General features: G+C 33.6%; 1 pseudogene; it reads left to right on the top strand.

Annotated features, from left to right (window-relative positions):
* The window catches only part of LOC149249135 (putative metal-nicotianamine transporter YSL7), a 202,873-nt pseudogene that overhangs the window by 148,566 nt on the left and 33,245 nt on the right, over positions 1-21,062 (top strand).

Here is a 21,062-nt window from a genome sequence, read left to right as displayed (position 1 = left end):
GAAATTGAACTGTGATTGTGGGTTGTAGAGGAGACACTTTAAAGGGTGGTTAACATAGAATGTCTGCAAGATGATAGAATCAGATATATTAACCAAATGTTCTCAATTTACTTGAAATATATCCATAACTTGTATATCACACTGGGACAAGGATAGGACAAGCCGGCCAGACTAACAAAATATAAGGTTAGAGAAGTAACTGGAGCTAGAGGAAAGCAACCAGAAATGCAGAGAGCAGGGGCAGTTGCAATGACAACTCTAGTAGAGAAGACCACACCTTCATCTGGGTTAGGTAGGGAGGAGGTTCCTTCAATGTCCCTCGATAAATTATCATGTTTTTGTGTCTAATTTTGTTTAATTTTGTCGATTGTTTATGTAGGCCAATTCATAGTATTATGAAGATAGGTAGGTATGTAGGTATAGAACAGAAAGATAGATTTATAGACAGACCGCCTTCGAGTGGTAATTGGCTAAGTAGCAGTAGAAGAAGAGAAAATTGTGGAGATATGCCTAGGAGATACCATAGACAATAAAACCTTATTGCATGTCTGGCTCAGTTTATGCTCAAGTCTATATTTTACTGTAGCTGGTCTAGTTTCCAATCTGACAGACCAATAGGATATGATGTATTTTTTTGTTCTATAGTAATATAAGGTTGTTCTATTGACTTACAAAAAAAGAAAAAAATGATGTAAAATGATGTTATTCAATATATATATTGAAATATTTTATTTATGGTTAATGTTAAAATATGTTTTTTATTAATATATTTTTATTTTAACTATTACATGTCAACTAAACATATAATAAATTACATATCATGTAAAATAAATTATTATATTTTTACATGGAACATATCAACACCATATTAAATAGTAAGGGAATCACATATCTCTTTAATATTATCATTTTGTCTTCATGAGTGCTAAGAAGAAAATGAACATTGCAAAGATAAGAACTAATTCTCATGAGCTTTAGACCGAAATCATACTTTGGGCTATTTGTAAAACACTGGGACGAAAGAATCTTCCCCTTTTGCCATACTAAGAGAGTTGAAGATGAAAAGAACTTTATTTCTCAAGTCCTAACATACATCCGTTCTCCTTCTCAAAACATTTTCCACACTACCAACCTTCTTGACTTGTTAAGTTAGCAAAATTACACTGATTTCAGAACGCTTCTCTCCTTTTTTATCATAGAAATAAACTTTTAAAGAGCCCCCGCTTACCTTCTTAAGGTCTAATATACCATATTGATTTTATGGATGTTAATCATCATGATCTTCATCATCATTAAATGTAAATTCCTTTTTTTCTTTACTTTCAAGTACTTTACCTCTATATAAAATAGGTGTAAATTTAAAGTGGAAATTGAAGTATTTTATTTATGGTCGAGATTGATTCTTTTGTTACTATTATTTTTTTAATTTGTTATTGTAAGTATTATTTTTTTATTTTTAAATTTAATGATACGTAATAACATCTCTCTCATATTGTAATATTGTGTTGTAGAGTGTCTCTATGGAAAACTAAAAATATATTGAAATATTATACCATATTAAATCATACCATTCATTTAATACTTTTGACAACTAACTTGAAATGTTGGAAGTTTTATTCCAAAATAAACATGAATAAAAACATAATAAAAGGCCACATAGCTAGCACTCCCTATAGCTTAGTTTAGATATAACCAAATTAAAGTAAATAAATAAAAAAGTAGTGAAGAAGACCAAATTAGTTTGATTAACTTTTTGAATGAAGCCATTAAAAATAAATAACTAATATTTAGAAAATCTTGACCAACCTAAAATAAATTGTTATTTTTATTGGATTACACATATATATTATAAATTTTAATTGTAGTTAATTGTTTTGATGAGTTAATTGCATTGAATTTAGAAAAAGTTTTATTTAAAGAAAAGGTTGAAAAGTTACTATACTTTAAATTTAATTTTGGATTTTTCCAACCACATTTTTAATTAATTTTATTTAAAAGAGAGTTGAAAATTTATCAAAATTACAAATTAAATACTTTCAAATTTTTAAAAAATTATATTTATTTATTTATTCAAAACATAATTTTAATGAACTAAAAACATTTTAATTTTATAAATGAAAACTAAAATGTTTAAAATATAAATTTTAATATCACATTAAAATATATGTCAATTTTCAACCTAATAACAAATTTATTACCATAAGCTTTAATAATAAATACAATACTATAATATGATCGATGATAAAGTTCACCAACTACAATGATTAAAACAGACGTAATATGAGTGAAATATGTAGCCTTATTGCTTAGTATTTGCCTCTTATGCAAAATGTGTTTGGTAACAACTCATAAAATGACACTTGCCATTAAACTAACAAAAATAAGTGTTTGGTAGCAACTAAAGGACACTTCCCATTAAACTAACAATTGGTTCATCGTATTATAGATAAGGATGGCACCCATGACTTACCAAGACAACGGTGGAAGGATCCTCTTCCAATATGTACTACTTGAAGCAATTTTCTCTAGGTTTTTGAAGTTTTATTTTATTCCTTTGGAAAATAGTGTATACAATGTAAAGTTTATTGTATTATGTAGTGCTTAGTGCCATGCACTTTTGTAAATATATTTTAATAAGTCCTTCTATTATGGTTATGTTATTTTTAGATTTTAGTGATGAGAAGAGTGTAAATATATTTCTATAATTGGATTTTTTTATAAATTGATATAAATATATTTTTGTAATTTCTTATGGAAATTTTAAATTTTATAAATAGGATTTTAAAAAATTACAAATTTATCACATGTTTTTAATTAAATTTCGATAAATTTAATTTAGTTTTAGGTTTAGAGAAATAGAGTAAAACAAAAAATATTATATAATATATAATATATATTTTTTCATATTATTATCCTAATTTTTTGGGTAGAGATATGTTTTCTAGCCATATATGCTAGAGATATTGAATGTAATGTAATATGAATGTAATGTAATATGAGGTTAATATTTTGACTAAGTGAATATAAAATAATTATTAATTTTACTTACTCAAGTTACATAAAATTAAAACTAAAACTAAAATAAAATAAACATAAAATTAATAATTATAATTATAATTACTTAAAATTAATAATTAAACCACCCTAGATTCATTTTAATTCTAGATTTGCATACAAGAGATTTGATCCCTCTCCATACTTGGTAGATCTTAAGTTTATGGATCTAGGGTGATAACTTAAATTAGAATTAATATATTAAAATTAGTGCAAAACATGTTAATAAAAGTTTGGTTATAATTTTTTAATGCTCATGGATATGAATTTGTCCTCCACTTTTATTTTTAGTCTAATTTTGTTTTTCAATGTTCTAGGCTCTTATGTTTTGTGTAAAAATAGGCATTTCAACAATTACAAAATTAATGTCTATTTTTAGAGATTCTTTGTTCATCTTGTTCATTCTCACCTCTGCAAATTTAGAAATATAAATGTTGAGGGACATTGCGTTAGCTATGAAGAAACGAGAAAGGATAGTCATGCCATAGAAAATACAAGAATAAAAAATTATGCTATGTATTTGGAGACACCAAACATATCATTTCTTTTAATATTGGAAATCAATATATGCACATACAAACTAAATAGTACATACTCCAATAATCATAAAACTAGCATAAGAAAGATACCATGTTACTATAGGAGTCCATGAATCTCCATGAGCCAACTAACAAAAGTAAGGCCATATTAAAACTGAAAAGGAGTGGTGCATTTATAAATGAATAGGAGAAACATTGACGATTAGATAGGTTAAGAGATCAACATTCTAAATATGAAAATAAATCACATATCAATGATAATTCTACAACAGGGGTGCAAAAGCTTTATAAGGCAACAATTATATGTAATAGGAAAGGAAATGTAAATATGAAGGGTAGATAGAGATGTAGAAGAAATCATCTTAAATATGAGGATACTATATGAAATGCATATTCTAGAAAAAACCATTAATAATATAGATGATTGGAAATTACAAAAATTGTACATTACATTCAATTTTAAATGCATGGTAAAGTTATTTATTATTTCATTATCCACATGGTTAAATTAAGACTAACATGAATATTAACTTCAATACCAATATCTAAAATTAACCACATGACTGTTAACTTTAATGTAAAGGTGAATTTAAAATGCTATACTAGAAAATAAATTTGCATATAAAAAAATATCTATAGTGCTACATAATCTTATTATTGCATATTGTTTCTACTTAATATCATAGGGTAGATAAAGATGTAGAAGAAATCATGTTAAATATGAGGATATTATATGAAATGCATGTTGTAGAAAAAAACCATTAATAATATAGATGATTAGAAATTACAAAACTTGTACATTACATTCAATTTTAAATGCACGGTAAAGTAATTTATTATTTCACTAACCACATGGTCAAATTAAGACCACTAACATGACTATTAACTTTAATGCCAATATCTTAAATTAACCATATGACTATTAACTTTAATGTAAATGTCAATTTAAAATGCTATACTGGAAAATAAATGTGCATATAAAAAAATAACTATAGTGCTACATAATGTTATTATTGCATATTGTTTCCACTTAGTGTCATAGGGTAGATAGAGATATAGAAGAAATCATGTTATATATGAGGATATTATATGAAATGCACGTTGTAGAAAAAAACCAAACCATTAGGAAATTACAAAACTTGTACATTGCATTCAATTTTAAATGCATGGTAAAGTAATTTATTATTTCGCTAATCACATGGTCAAATTAAGACTACTAACATGATTATTAACTTTAATGCCAATATCTAAAATTAACCACATGACTATTAACTTTAATGTAAATAACAATTTAAAATGCTATAGTAAAAAATAAATGTACATATAAAAAAATAACTATAATGCTACATAATGTTGTTATTGCATATTGGTTCCACTTACTATCATAGGGTAAATAGAGATGTAAAAGAAATCATGTTAAATATGAAGATATTATATAAAATGCATGTTGTAGAAAAAAACCATTATTAATATAAATAATTGGAAATTACGAAACTTGTACATTACATTCAATTTTAAATGCATAGTAAAATAATTTATTACTTCACTAATCACATGATCAAACTAAGATTACTAACACGACTATTAACTTTAATACCAATATTTAAAATTAACCACATGACCATTAACTTTAATGTAAATATCAATTTAAAATACTATACTAATACATATAAAAAATAACTACAATACTACATAATGTTATTATTGCATATTGTTTCCACTTACTATCATGTACTAAAACCTATCATATTTTTACTGTTCTCTCCGAACCCTAGATCCGGCATCATAAGTGTTCAATACCTTGAAACCACGTGGATATTATAATCTAAAATACTAGCTTTCCGATTTGCAAATTTTACTTGGTATGCTTTCATGTTGTTCAAGAGGTTGAGGACGTATGATTTCAACACAAACATGGATGGACATAAAGGATATGTATATGTTTATTTACACATTTCTTAACTATCTCTCCGCTCAAAGGAACATCGTGAATTCAATGTCAAGGGATAGAAATTTAAAGCTTAAAATTTTCAGAAAATAATGGTTTTAAGGTTAGTGTTTTCAAAATTAGTGTTATGATTGATAATTGTGATAGATATTTTTAAAAAAATTATTTTTAGAAATTATTTTTTGGGATTCAACTACATTAGGTAAGTCATTCATCTATGACCATTTTCATGAGAGGTACACTAACAGGGCTTCCCGGGAGGTCACCGATCACAGATCACCTCTAGCTCAAGCGCGCTTAACTATGGAGTTTTTCCCCACAGTCAAGCCCACTTAGCTTGCTACCCCATTTGCAAACTTTAGCAATATTGTGCCTCATGAACCATTCAAGTAGAGTTCCCTTCACTCTTTTGAATTAAGTATTGGGGGTTTTTGTAGTGCATTATATTAGATATCATTTTTTGGGATTCAACTGCATTAAGTAAGTCATTCATCTATGACCATTTCCATGAGAGGTAGTCGTAATCATGATTTTTGAATAGTCCACTTAGCACTCATTGCATTGGGTGATGTTCATAGGGGTGAAGAAGTGGGATTGAAACTAGTGAAATGAATCACATAGCGTCAATCATCACTTCTGGGGCTTGCACCCAGTAACCAGGACTTCCCGAAAGGTCACCCATCCCATATCGCCTCTAGCTCAAGCGCGCTTAATATAGAGTTTTTCATCAAACCCACTTAATTTTTAAAAAATTACACCATTAAAAATGTTAATTATAAACATTAAACTAATAATATGGCAAACACTAACTAATAAATAATACAAATCTTTATTACATCTATAGTGTTAACAAGATTATACATCTTTAACACTTGCCATAAAAATGGAAGTGCATGCACTAACTAATAGATAATGAAAATCTTGATTACATCTATGCTGTTAACAAGACTATATATCTTAACCCTTGCAGCAGAGTTAAAGTTTGGAAGTGCATGGATAGTAGGTGGGAACAGTATGCAACTAAACTCATAATGTAGCAGTGTCTTTGCCTGTGTGCATAAAAGTCACATCCATCATTCATCGAGAGTGGAGACAATAATAAAATCGTCTTAGTCACATCACATAAATGCTTATGGTGACGAGGAGGATGCAGGTCCCGCCAAAACAATTCATACAAAACCAATTTTCCTTTCGTCAACAAAACAAAAGGCATAATTTAAAAATATATATTAAAAACTGGCTTAGAAAATCAGTTCATAACTAACTGTAGCTGTGTGCCTCAAGCGACATCAAAAAACATAAGCAAAAATCAGGACCTTCTGTTGGGTGATCACCGTTGTTAGAAACTCACGAAAGTCGTTTGGTCGCATTGACGTTTACCAGCTACTTTAAGGAGCCCAGTGGGGACCCTTTTTCAGTTATTCTTATTCGAAAAATCAGTCCACGATTACCGGAACAGGGACAGTCTTGCTATAGTAATCTTACTCCGAAAATTTGTTCATAATTTCCATGAATCTAAGTGCAGGCTGTATTGTACATCCATAGAAGGAGAGTACAAACTAGTAATGATTATAAAATAAGAAAAAGAAGTGCGCAGCCAATAAAATCCGCGATAAATACAATAAAACAAACTAATTCCAAGCCAACGCAATATCGAATCCAGGATAATAAAAATAAGATAGAGATTGTATATGCTTCTCTTTCTATTATATATAGATTTCCAAGATCCAAGTATCTGGACTAAAAGATTGTGATGGGTGTAAGGCTAAAGATTCTTTTACTTTCAAATACAGATTCAAGACCGTACGTTATTCAATAGGAATTTAGGAATTGATAGTTTGGGCATCTTTATATATATATATATCAGATGCCATTTAAAAGTCATGGGATTGTTTCGCTTAAGTTGGAACTAGGCTGTACTGAATGGGGCGAATGCTACATGATATTTTGTGGTATTTAATGGTTTTGAGACTTTGTCCGAATATTTTCAAAATTATATCCCTTTTCTATATAAGTAAATTCTACTTTTGTGATATAAAGAGAAGACATGTATCTAAAATTTATGGCATGCTCGCTTGTTTCAGGACATTCTTAGATCTGGCTGATCCGATTCCTATTCTGATTTCTGTCCTGCCCAAATGGATCAATACAGTTAATGGCTCGAGGTAGAGGATGATCATGTTAATGGTAGAGAAGGGCTCGTAAAACGAGCTTATCATGTGAAGAATGGAGAAGAATTAAGGTCTAGTGACGCTAACTGGGAAGACAAGATCGAAGAGAGAGAGCTGAGAATAGAGCAGATCTTTGACGACAACAAGTTGCCTCCCTGGTCGGAAGAGATCACACTCAGCGCAATGTTTTTGAGCATGCTCATTCGTATCATGGTTTGTATAATTGTCATAAAATTGAGCCTCAGCACCGGAATAATCCCTTCTCTCAATGTTTCTACCGGATTTCTGGGATACTTTTTCATCAAAACATGGACCAAATACCTTGAGAAGTTCAGGTTATTGAAGACTCCGTTCACTGGACAAGAGAGAATACCCCGATTCAAATCCTGATTCAAATTTTTGTGTTTTAAAATAAGATAATTACTCTGCAGGATGGGTTGGCTAAATATAGAAAGTCAGTTAAGTTAACTGACTGTTTGACTGTTTGAGTGATTGAGTATTGAGTCAAATCAAGTTAAGTGATAGATGACTTTTAGTGTGTAGTTGCATGTCAAAATATCTTAGGCCAGTCGCTAGTTGGAAAATAATAAATACCTTTCAATGGGTCATTGTAATCATCATGTTTTGTGTGATCAATAGAAGAACCCCAACTAGTGTTTTATATGAGAATTCATGCTTTGTTTCCTCTGCTTTTCCAACAAATTGATATGAGAGCCAGGTTACAAAGAGCAAACAAAAAAAAATTGTAGTAGTCCATGTAAATGAAGAAATATATTTTTACAAGGCGTTATAACGCACCTGAGCTCAGCAGAGATAGCCGCGTTAGCATTACAAAACTAATGCTTTCCTTCATCACCGCCGGAGTGTTAGCACGCTCTCCTCACCACAACGGTCTTCATGCTGCGAATTTTTATTTTTTTTAAATTCGAAAGTTTTTTTTCTCGCGGTTTGACCTATTCAAGTCCTATGACCTTTTTTTTTTTTAATTCCGTGACAAATTTTTTTAAGAAGAATTTGATTCGAAATTTTGATAAAAGGGTTTCATGACATTTTTCAAGCAGTTTTTTATAAGAGGTTTTGAAAAGGATTTTTTCAAAAAGAGATTATTAAAAGGCATTTGTTATAAAGTTTTTGTTTTTATATATATAAAAAAAATTAAAAAATTATCATATAAAAATAAATAAATAAGGGATTTATTGATAGGGGCATTTAAAATATATATATATTTGGAAAGCTTATAAAAGGATTTTGTTTTTTTGTTTTTTAAGATAATTTTTTGGAGAAAGATAGCTTTCTTAAATTTCCAGCCCCAGTTCTCACTATTTACAGGGAAAAATTATGGTGTGGGCCATTAAGATGAGGACCACATTGCAAGCACATGATGTTTGGGGTTATGTCCAGTTTGAGTTTTCAAAACCTAAGAATGAAGAAAAAGAACAAGTTCTCATTAATACAGAGAGGAAACAATGGATGAAAGACAAGAAGAAGAATGCACAAGTGTTGCAGCTTATCCAACAGGGAGGACCGAGCAGTGTTCCAGAATATTATGATCACGTCTTCAACAAAAGTAGCATGGGATATTTTGGCGACGAACTATACAGGCATGGCCAAAATCAATATTGTTAATTTGCATAATACTAGTAGAGATTTTGAAAGTCTGCAAATGAAGGAGACATATGACATTAATTCTTTGATGAATCGGGTCATAACTGTCGTAAATCAGTTAAAGATTTATGGCGAAGACACTAAAGATCAAATAGTGGTTGAGAAGGTCCACATATCTTTGTCTACCAAATTTGATGTTGTGGTAGCAACCATAGAAGACACCAAGGATTTGGCATCATTGATAGTTGATGAGTTGATGGGATCACTTCTATCGCATGAAGCAAGGATACACAGAAATAAGGATTCCATTTTAGAGACCACTTACAAAAGTCAGGTTTCTATTTCAAGAGATAGAGGTCGAGGAAGAAGTAGATCGAAAGGCAAAGGACGAAGCAAAAGATATAGTGGTCAGAGAGATGGCCGAGAAGAGCATGAACATGAAAGTGGAAGCAACTACAAAAGCTTCAATAATAATCAAAGAGCTGACAAATCAAAGGTGAGATGTTATTATTGCAATAAATATGGTCATTATGTTTGTGACTGCAAGAAGAACATAGCTCATCAAGGGAACCAGAGATCTAATGTCACTACAGAGAGTACTAACCCCATGTTCCTAGCTGCTCATACCATGCACGAACCTTCTCCTAGTGTGTGGTTGTTAGACAATGGTTGCAGTAACCACATGATAGGAAACAAGGATTTGGTTGCAAATTTCGATCAATCTATGAAAATAGAAGTAAAGTTGGGGACTGACAAAACTGTGGAAGTAGATGGCAAAGGAGTGGTCAACATTCTGACCAAGTAGGGGGAGCCGAAGACAATCTTAGAGGTATATTATGTTCCTAGTCTCAAACATAATTTTTTAAGTGTTGGTCAATTGACACATAAAGGATACAAAGTTATCTTTCAAGGTCAAGAATGTGTTATATATCACAAGCCCCCAAGCAAGCAGCTCATAGCAAAGGTGCAGATGACGAGGAACAAACTCTTTCCTCTATTTGTGAATTACAATGATCAGGTTAGCTCTTTTACAGTTGCATGTTCTGATGATTATTGGTTACGACACCTTCAATTTGGACACTTACACTTTTCTAGTTTAATATTGTTACAACAGAAGCATATGGTCAGTGGATTACCTCCCATTAAAGAACCTGCTAGTACTTGTGAGTGTTGCATTTTGGGAAAGAAACACCATGAAATTTTTCCAAAGGGAGTTGCATGCAAAGAAAAGCAACCACTTGAGCTAGTGCATACAGACTTGTGTGGACCTATGAGGACATAGTCGATTGGTAGAAGTTGTTACTTCCTCACTTTCATTGATGATTATAGTAGAAAGACTTGGATTTACTTCTTGAAGCAGAAGTATGAAACTTTTGCAAAGTTGAAGGAATTCAAAGCCTTAGCAGAGAACGAAAGTGATTGACATATCAAGGTATTGAGGTTAGATCATGGTGGAGAATATGACTCAAATGCATTCCATGATTATTGCAAATAAAATGGAATCAGAAGACAATTTACAATCAGGTACACACTGCAACAAAATGATGTAGTAGAGAGAAAGAACATGACAATTATGAACATGGTAAGAAGCAAGTTGAAAGGCAGAAACTTGTCTAATGAGTATTGGGCAGAAGCAGTTGCATGTGTTATTTACATGATCAATAGATCTCCTACAAAGAGTGTGATGAACAGAGTACCAAAACAAGTATGGTCAAGTATGTATTGCAACATATCTCATCTTAGAGTATTTGGATGTGTAGATTATGCACACGTGCCTAAGAAGCAAAGAGGCAAATTGGATGATAAAAGTGAAAGATGCATATTTACTGGTTATAGTGAGTAATCAAAAGCTTACAAATTGTATAAATCTGTCATAAAGAAGGCCATAATTAGGAGAGATGTTGTGTTCAAAGAACAAGAGTCATGGAATGGAACTATAGACAAAAGAAATGATGCACAAGTGCCACTGATGGAATAAGATGATATAGCAGAAAAGGAGCACCAAGAATCACAAGTCAAGACACCAAAGAGAGACACGCTGACAAGGACTCCAAGATTTTCAGAACAACATGGATCCTCAAGTAGATCAACAGATCGATATTCTCCAGTCAATCAATCAAGTGATGAATCAAGCAATGGTGAGAGAAAGATGAGAAGTTTGAAAGAGATTTATGATGATTTGGTTGTTAGTTCAAATTTTCCATTGTTGTCATTCCAACCTTCTTCGTTTGAAGAAGTAATCAAGGATGAAAATTGGATGCAAGCCATGGATGAAGAAATTGAAGCTATTGAAAAGAATGATACATGGGATTTGGTTGATTTGCCAAAGGAAAAAAATCTCATTGGTGAGATGTGGGTGTACAAGACAAAGTTGAATGAGAAAGGTGAAATTGACAAATTTAGAGCAAGGCTTCTAGAAAAAGGATTCTTGTAGCAACCAAGAATAGATTTTAGAGAAACATTTGCTCCAGTAGCCATATTGGATACTGTAAGAGCATTTCTAGCCATAGCAGCTCAAAACAAGTGGAAATTTCATCAGATGGATGTGAAATCAACCTTCTTGAATGGAATTCTAGAAGAAGAAAATTATGTGCAGCGGCCTCCAAGTTATGAAGATGAAGGTAATGAAGATAAAGTTTACATGTTGAAGAAAGCACTCTATGGATTGAAGCAAGGGTCTAGATCTTGGTATAACAAAATTGATAGCCACATGATCAAGAATGGATTTTGTAGAAGCAACATTGAACCTACCTTGTACACAAAGGTAAATGATCATGGACATATTTTGATTGTTTTCTTATATGTTGATAACATGATTTTTATAGGTGATTTTCAGATAGATGAATTTAAAGCAGACATGATGAAAGAATTTGAGATGACAGACCTTGGTCTCATGAAATATTTTCTTGGCCTAGAAGTTGAGAAATTTGGAAAATGAATTTTTATTTTCCAAAATAAATATGCCAAATATTTGTTGAAAATATTAAGGATGGAAAATTGCAAACCTATCCCTACACTAGTTGCAACAGGTACAAAGTTAAAAAATTATGATGAAGCATTAGATGTCAATCCAAATCTATTCAAAAGATTGGTTGGTAGCCTTATGTATCTCACAGCTACAAGACCAGATGTCATGTAAGGAGTGAGTTTGATTTCCAGATTTATGGAGACTCCAAAAGACATACATTGGAGTGCAAGAAAAAGAATTTTGAGATACATAGCAAGAACTAGAGATTATGGCATAATGTATGCAAGCCTAGAAAAGAAAGATTTGATTGGTTACACAGACAGTGATTTTGCAGGTAGTTTGGATGATAGAAAGAACACTTCTCGTTATGTGTTCCATCTTGGTTTAGGTTTGATTTCATGGGCATCTAAGAAGTAGCCCATTGTGACACTTTCGTCAGCAGAAGCAGAATATGTAGCAGCAACATTAGCAGCATGTCAAGCAGTGTCGTTAAGAAGAGTATTTGATGGACTCAAGCAGAAAAAACAAGGATCAACAACAATATATTTTGACAACACCTCAGCGATTGCACTATCCAATAATAGTGGGTTTCATCAAAAGAGAAAACATATTGATACTAGATATCACTTTATTAGAGAACTTGTGAGAAATGGAGAAGTTCACTTGAAGCCTTGTAAATCTAGTGATCAATTGGTTGATATATTTACTAATTCATTACCAAAAGATGTGTTTGAGTTTCATAAAAGAAACTTGGGTGTTGTAAGCCTAGTTGAGACATAGACCAATAGGCATGTTTGAGTTGTCATGAGTCATGTTTTAGTTTAGCAATCGTATTTAAGGGGGAGTGTTAAAATAATATAATTACTCCTGCATGAGGAGTTGGCTAAACATAGAGAGTCAGTTAACTGAATGGTTGAGTGATTGAGTGTTTGAGTGTTGAGTCAAGTCAAGTGATAGACAAAAACTAGTGTGTGGTTGCATGCGGTTGCATGTCAAGATATTTTAGGTAAGTCGCTAGTTGGAAAAGGATAAATACCCTTCACTGGGTTCATTGCAATCATCATATTTTGTGTGATCAATAGAAGAGCCACAACTCGTGTTTTATGTGTGAATTCATGCTTTGTCTCCTCTGCTTTCCCAACAGTGTGGTGGCTTGTTATGGGATGGAATTCATTGTATGTGTGAGTTCAGTCTTAAACATTTTATTGTGAATTATTTTATGATTTTCGTGTTTTGAATTGGGTATAATGATAGGGGGGTTTGGGTTATACTTGTTGGCTATGAGAAAATATACCTATGAGCAAGAAAGAATTGGTACTCACTCCTGGGAATACTCTAGACACTGTCAAAGATCTAAGTCTTAGTTTGATCATTGGTTTTATTTTCACCATAAGTTTCATAGGACTATTATCATTGGTGCCTCTTCAGAAGATAAGGAAGTTTGGAATAATCTAGAGTGTGTAAGTTTTGATATAAGCGATTTAAGTATTTTATTTTTGGGCTTCTTCGCAGTGACTACGAATTTCATTCTTTCTTGGCTGCATCTTAGATAATGGTGATAGATTATAGGCTCACCTATACAAGTGGTACAACAACAACCACTCTCATAAATGGATTCAACACTCCTCAGGGAGATAAGTAGGAAAGGTAATGCTATTGCAATGTCAGAATATATAACTATTGAAACTTTACAAATTTCTGAAGTTGATCAAATGAATATAAACAAAGTCTAGTTTATCCTCACCTTTACATATCAATGGTTTTTTCACCTTACAGTGTATTGCAGGAAACAAGTCAGAGCTCTCAGAAAATACTTTACATTAAGTTTTCTCTGGGGTTTCTTCCAGTGGTTTTTTACAGCTGGTGACGATTGTGGCTTTGATCAATTTCCTACTTTTGGATTAGAAGCTTGGGATAAAAAATATGTGTTTTCATTACTATACATTTTTCCATCTCTTTATTTTCAAAACTAGCCAATGAAAACTTCACCAAAAATGGGCATGTTGCAGATTTTTCTTTGACTTTAGTACAATGTATGTAGGAGCTAGGATGATCTACCCTCCCTTGGTAAACTTTTCCATATTGTTTGGAGCAGTCATCTCTTGGGGCCTCATGTGGTCTCTCATACATAACCATGAAGGATACTGGTACACTGTCGCTGACACACATATGCATGGCCTCCAAGGTTACAAGGCCTTTGTGTCTATTGCTTTCATATTGGGCGTTGGACACTATAATTTTGTCAAAATTTTGTACATCACTGTGACCACTATGTATAGTTAACAGAAGAAGACAATGAGGACATAAAATGGTCTTCCAGGGGGAAGCAATGATGGCAATAATGAGGCACCAGTGGATCCATCAATACCCTATGATGAGCAGCTATGGAATAAGATGTTTATGAAGGACAACATACCCATTTGGGTGGTCATAGTTGTGTATGTGGCCCTTGTTTCCATATCGATGGGGGTCATCCCACATATTTTTCATCTTGTGAAATGGTATTTTGTGTTTTGTGCCTACATAGTGGCACAAGTTTTGGCGTTCTGCAATGCATATGGAAGTGGGCTCATGGATTGGAACTTGACCACAACTTATGGGAAACTAGCCATCTTCATCTTTGGAGCATGGGCAAGGAAGGACCATGGAAGTGTACTGGTAGGATTAGCTATTTGTGGAGTGATGATGTCTATAGTGTCCACTGCTTCAGATCTAATGCAAGATTTCAAGACTGGATACTTGACCCTATCATCCCCAAGATCTATTTTTGTGAGTCAAGTGATTGGGACCGCCATGGGATTCATAATAGCACCCTATACCTTATGGTTATTCTATGAGGTCTTCAATGTGGGAGATCCAAAGGGATAATATCTGGTCCCCTTTTCCATAATATACAGAAACATGACCATCCTAGGCGTAGAAGAATTTGGTGCCCTTCCCAACCACTGCCTCACTATCTGTTATGGTTTCTTCGTAGTCACCATGGTAATCAACTTGATAAGAGACCGTGTACCCAAAAAAGTGTCACATTATATTCCCCTGCCGATGGAGATGGCTATACCTTTCTACTAAGGAGGATACTTTTTCATCGATATGTGCACAGGGATGGCCATTATATTTGTTTGGCAGAGGATGAACCACAAAAATGTAGATGTAATGGTTTTGGCAGTGGGTTCTGGTATCATATGTGGAGATGGCATATGGAGTCTTCCTTCCTCGATTCTGGCTCTGGCTAAGGTAAATCCTCCCATCTGCATGAAATTCTTGTCTAGAAGCTTGAACACTAAAGTGGATAATTTTATCACCAGTAATACCTAGGAAGGGTTGATCCAAATGGATCATAATTAGGATCTGCTATATACAAGAATATTGAATTTCTTGAGTCAGAACGAAATGTAGGATTCGAATACCAAAATAATTTTATCTGGAAAAAAAATTGCTAATACATATCGAAATATTTAGCTAAATATTTCATAATCTACTAAATCTACAAATAATCTGAGTAAGGTTGATTCTTAGTTTTACTTTCCATGCCAACTACCACCGCTCTGTGGGTTCTTATGAATATAAACAGCAATTTATTAATGTTATTTTTACGGTTTGGGTGGCACTAAAACTCGTATTAAATCACTTTTATCTCGAATCTTCACTTGTGAGGAGTAATAATTAGGTACCAGAAAATGAATCGATTTTTTATAATAATTCAGTAAACCAAACTAATTCACATATATTCGAAATTCTTTTGCCGATACAACCGAATTTGGTAACTATATAATATAGGTTGCATGCTCATATCAGGTCTAATTTCACTATTTTTTATACAAGGATGTAAAATACAAATGTCTTCTTAGAGTTTCTATTGTAATAGAATTTAATATCTAGATTGTCAATGTGTGAGTTATGAAGTTTGTACTTTTTATGTGTGGAAAAAGGTTTTGCTCATATATTTAAAAAATAAAATAAAAGAATATATTAGTTATTATTTTGAAAGGTGTAAAAATATATTGAAGGAATAAAATATTTGGAAAGATTATCTTAATAAACAAAATTAGTAAATATGAAAATTCTTATATAAAGATTGATATCAATCTCCATCTATATTTATAAAAAAGTGTTAAAAAAGAAATTAGTATATTTAAAAGTAAGATGACATGGTATACTTCTATCGTTGTCATTGATTTCCTTATTCTTTAGTTTTATTTACATATCTCAACACATGTTAATTTGATTGGAAAAATGATTTTCAAGCATATACATTGAGTTTTCATCTAGAGCCATTCATTTTTAGGGTTATTTTTATGCTTTGACGTTGCTTCCTCAACTTCAATCAACCTAGGTAATTTCATCTCCATGACTTTCATTTTAAAAAAAGTTATGCTTATCATTTTGAATATGGCTTTTAAATTGATTGTTATTGCTTCATTAGATACCTTTACTTTATGGTTCTTCCCTCAAACCATTCTGTGTTAATAAGTTTTTCAAATTTCAATAACAAAATTACTTTATATAATTAAATTTCAACTTTTCAAATGAACAAATTCAATAACATCTAAAATTTTTTCTCAATTTGAAATTCTTCTTACCTCTTATTATTTGTAAATTAGAGGAAGAAACACTCCAAGAGATTGGTTATGTTATAAAAAACCCCATGCATGTGCAACTTGAAACCTTATAATGCAATCACTAATTACAAATTTATGTGTTGATTTTTAAGATATTATTGGTGGTGCGTTATATTATTGTGTACAAAATAAAGTTAGAAACATTGAAAAGATATTATTGGTCCATAGCTATTATAACATATAATGAGATTGGGGGAAGGATATGCAACACAGCGATTTGGTCGTTATGTTACATTGTAGCGTAGACACTTCGTGCAATTGATTTTTCCAGTGTTCCAATTCCTCATTTGAATATGATGTGCAGGAGCTTTCGTGGCCCCATGCAATATGTCCATCAGCTATCGAATTCACCCAATCTTGATCTCGCACCGTTATCTTATAAATTTTCTCCAAATCATCATCGCTTTCAAAATCGCGGACCAATTCAATATAGCGTGGTCCTTCTGCAGGGTCCAAAGGTACTACTATGCGGAGCGATTTTCTTTCAAATGACATCATCTGCTTCTTCAAATTGATCACACCATTCATGTCAATAGCCTAATTGATCCCAAGGAGTGCGGGGTATGGATTGCTTTCATCGACAATCTCTATTACTTCAAAATCCGCCAATGCGCTTGTGCCTTCAATATCTACTGTCACTCCCTACAATCTCCCATGGGGATAATATTTTCTTGATTCGCCATCCTCAATTGAATAGGAGACCACTGTAGCATAGGTCTCCCTATTCTCTCCCATGTTTTCTTAGGAAAAAAATTCGCATTTGACCTAAGATCGAAAATAACTTGGTCATTTCATACTCTCCTGTTTATAAGGTGAGCCTCATCTCACACCCTATTCTTACCTTATGCTTACCAATTTTCGTGACCATGCGCAGTCCCTCAGGAGTATTTCTTTACTAGCACATTTATTGATTAATTCATGTAATCCTTTTACGGCCTTGCTATCGTGTAGCAGCTTCATATAGGTCTCCAAAAAGGTAGTAAGCATGGATGGGTCAATTTCTTCAGATTGCTTATCCTAACTTCCTAAGGTAGAAGCCTCAATGAAACTTTTCTTCACTTCCATGAAGGTCTCTTTTTCACATTCTAGATCAAAGACAACCTCCTTCTTTGGAGCTTTGCGGACCCATTCACTTTCTTCAATTTTCTTCCCCTTATCTTCACTAGTTGTCATTCCACTACACAACACAATATTCATAGTAGGATCCTCTTTGTGGGGTTTGGCCCTCATCATCTGCAGGTTCTGGGTAGGATTCTAAGGTTGGCCCCCTTTTTGTGCATCTTAGTTATTAATATCAAGTAGTCTTCTGTCACGTGGTCAAACTGAGTACATTATTGGCATGAAAAGTGTGTCGGGTTCGTACATTCTCATGCGTAGTGTCCTGGTCCTTCGTAGTTGTAGCAAATAACTTGTTCCTTATCTCTCGTAGGTCCTCCTCCACCTTAGCCTCATCCGTGCCCCTGATATCCTCCTCACACTCCCACAACACCTTGATCTAGAGGTTGAGTTTTAGTCTGCATCCGATACATGGGCGTTCTATCCATCATCAACTCATAACTTCAGCAGTTATGCTTATCATGACCCACCGATTTGTAAAATTTGGAGAAGAGTTGTTGCGGTGTCTGTACAAATTTCTGTATCAAGTGACAATTGTATATCACATGTTTTCCAGCTACCTGATAGATAGCACACCACAGTGTGGGTCTTGTACATGGCCCTGCTTGACCTTCCGGCCTTAGAGGCATCGATGCTCCTCCTACATCGATGATCTTTATCATGCTCTTGACTTTTACATTTCAAACACCAAACTTCTTCGTGCACCTCAGGCTAAGCCACTCTATCTTTCTTCATACTTTGGAATTCCAGGTAAATATTATGCAACTCCACGTGAATCTGCTAAACTCCCGAAGCAACTTCTTGAATTGGTGTCTCATGCAATCTCATTGCAATCTCCAAGGCTTCCGCATGGGTCCCAATCTTTTGCTGTGATAAGGCAACCCTTAAATGAGGCAATCGCAAAGCCACAAATCATTTGTGGTAGTTTCCATCAATAAGATTCATATTAGCTTTGCAGATCTTTCATTTCAATATTTGATCCATCTCCCAGGGTGTCTCGTTAGGCTTCATCATGATCTTCTTGAATCCCACGATCGGTTGTGCTTCAAACTTAGGTCTGTTGAATTCCTCATTCAGTGCAGTATGAATATCTGCCAATGTAGCTGTCAGGTTATCAATGCATTACTTAATGTACCACGTTAGTGCACGATCCTGTAAAGTAGTAACCAATGTTGCTTTCTTAATTTGATCATCTATAATGTTCTGGGCTTTCCATACAGCTTTCTCAATGAACTAGAATTGGTCTGGGTCCTCATTTCCCAAGTCCTTAAAAATAGGCAACTTCATTGTATTCGTTGTATTGAATAGTTGTGGAGGTGGTGGCGGTGTAGGCGAAGGTGTATGCAGTGGAGGTGAAGATGGAGGTGGTGTGGGAGGATAGGGTATTCATAGGAACCCTTTCCTTATTAATTAGATAGTGCTCTGCGGAGAAGCCTATGCTACTTCTTCGTCGTCACTCAGAGGAGGCTCAATCAGTAGGCTATAGTCAGGTCTTATTCCCCATCTATCCCTGAATAACTTTCCAATTCACGTAGCTCCAAATATCAAGGTAATTTTATAACCCACTTTTCATAGAAGAGAATTTAATCCAAGTATTCAAAGATCTTAAATACTTACCTCGCGTTCCATTGAAGAAGCATCACTCTTCTTTGTTGTAGCTGACTGATGTATCGACTGCAAATTTTTTCACAAACCATCTGATGATGCGATAAATCCAGTGATTGATGGTGCGTGCAATCTTATCTTTAGAGGCTTCCAATATTTGCACTAACTTCGAGGTCCACATTATTGAACCATCAAGCCTCCACCTTCCCTCTCTATTCGCTAATTTAGTGATCCACTCATATACCTCGATTGCAAAGGAACAAAAGAAAATTTCATGGATCTCTGTGCACAAGTACCTATCCAACCACTGTTCTTTCATCGATCGCAGATTTCTATTTTCTTGCGCCACGAATTCGTGGATCTTTCTATCCAACTAGTCTTCAATTTCTTTCTTTGTTGGATTCCCATGATTCGACATCACACATCTCTTTATGCAGATCCTGGTCTCAATAATGGAACCATTTGTTGGATTAGTGGGTCCTAACCCAAGTTCAGAGTTATGTTTTCCAAACAAATCCCTACAATGCTGGCCCTTTCAGCATCAATCCGTGGAGCGCAGACTAAAGTCTCACCTGAAGGAGTATGGGGGGGTGTTGGAACCAAGTTTCCGCACCCAGAGATGATTATGATGTCATCTTATGCCCTAAACCTTCCTTCATGCAGATCAATAAGCCCTTAAGGCTTATCTATATAACTTCCTATTATCAGCCTATAGCTCTTCGTGAAGGTCTAAAATTGTCTTTCACAGACCCTAAACAAGTAAATCCACCACTTACGTGCCTCTGTAATTACTCCTAAGTCATTATTACCTAGATCAGCTTAAGTGTCTGATAGATTTAACATGCATTAAGATATTCGTCACGTAAATAGATATTACTTGCGTTCTTATAATGATGCAATCCATGTAGAGTTGCTCATCAAGACAATATTAGATCATAAACATAATATTCATCACAACATAAACACATTCATTCATAACAGAAGTAAATTGACAAAACACAGATATTTTTGGAATAATCTCTTCATTGATACTTCAGATTTGCTTACAGACTGAAGACTACCCTACGCACTCATCTGTAGGGGTCCGTGATGAGCCCCAATTTTGGTACAATTTGGGCTCATTTTGGCCTATTCTACTTGCTCAAACCATTCATTTTTTATTGCTTATGCATGCATTTCTTAGTTTATTCATGTTGTTTGTAGGAAGAAGGGTAGGCACTTTATCTACGTGACTAATGCATTATGATTCCAGGTTTTGGCATTAAAAGGGAGCAAGAGACAACGAAAAGGAGATAAAGAGACAATGAGGTGGCACTGCTGGTTTTTAGGAGAGGATGTCCACGGTCTTGGGACATTCCTCGTGATTCCCACCAAGAACTCCGAGCTCCAATCCATCTCCCCTCCGAGCTTAAGAAGCAGCCAGCTGTTCTACAG

Source organism: Pinus tabuliformis, chromosome 7, assembly GCF_031772625.1.
Source record: "Pinus tabuliformis cultivar Carrire ecotype Pingquan chromosome 7, CPIR1, whole genome shotgun sequence".
In the NCBI taxonomy this organism is placed as follows: Eukaryota; Viridiplantae; Streptophyta; class Pinopsida; order Pinales; family Pinaceae; genus Pinus; species Pinus tabuliformis.
The sequence above is the reverse complement of the archived record's forward strand: the minus strand, read 5'-3'. Positions and strand labels throughout refer to the sequence as shown.